Genomic DNA, 665 nt, shown 5'->3' with positions numbered 1-665 from the left:
AGGGATATTAACCTGGACTTTGGGAATTTTCTCAGATTATTGTGAATATTATGGTGTTTTTTAATCTTGTACAGCTTTGCATTCTGTGTAATAAAATATTTTTTTCACACTCCAGTGACAATTCTTCATTCATCCTACACCTTTATCTCCATTTTTAAAATCATTTAAGAAGTCCAGGGGCGTATGAGCTTGAGTTTCCATCATGGACAGAAAGCCAAATATGCTTATCTTGCATTTATCTCCACTAAAGTATTATGAACTCTTGAAATGCATATTTCTCTTATCTGCCTAAACAGACCAAGCATACTTGTATAAAGAACTTATGTTTTGTTTTTTTTACTTTCAAAAGACTAAACAACTTGAATATGGATATTATACTCAAGGAAAATATTGCAACCTATCATTTATTGGCCTGCTGTTTTAGCCACTAATTTGCCAAAGAGTAAAATAGTTATGAATTGCCATGAGAGTGTTGCAGGTTCATACACATTTCTAATATGGCCTTCATTTAATTCATGTTTTCTACAAGTAATATACTTCAGTGTATTATACTGTCTCTAAAGTGTTTCTTTAATTGGACTTCAGTGAAAGCTTTCTCACATACATCATTATTCTTTCAAATCTCAAAATCATAATACTTATCTGTAAGAACTAATTCCTAGAAA

At 31.0% G+C, this 665-nt stretch overlaps 1 protein-coding gene across 3 annotated transcripts in view; it reads left to right on the top strand.

Moving 5' to 3' along the window:
* The window catches only part of nkx3-1 (NK3 homeobox 1), a 20,292-nt gene extending 20,171 nt beyond the window's left edge, over positions 1-121 (top strand). For all 3 annotated transcript variants that reach the window (XM_051903283.1, XM_051903284.1, XM_051903285.1), the window contains exon 3: positions 1-121. This exon is cut by the window's left edge and continues 429 nt beyond it. The gene's annotated coding sequence lies outside the window, so the exon portion shown is untranslated.
* The last annotated feature ends 544 nt before the right edge of the window (positions 122-665 follow it).

This window comes from Ctenopharyngodon idella, chromosome 8, assembly GCF_019924925.1.
Source record: "Ctenopharyngodon idella isolate HZGC_01 chromosome 8, HZGC01, whole genome shotgun sequence".
NCBI classification, from domain to species: domain Eukaryota; kingdom Metazoa; phylum Chordata; class Actinopteri; order Cypriniformes; family Xenocyprididae; genus Ctenopharyngodon; species Ctenopharyngodon idella.
This window is presented reverse-complemented; position numbering and strand designations above follow the sequence as displayed.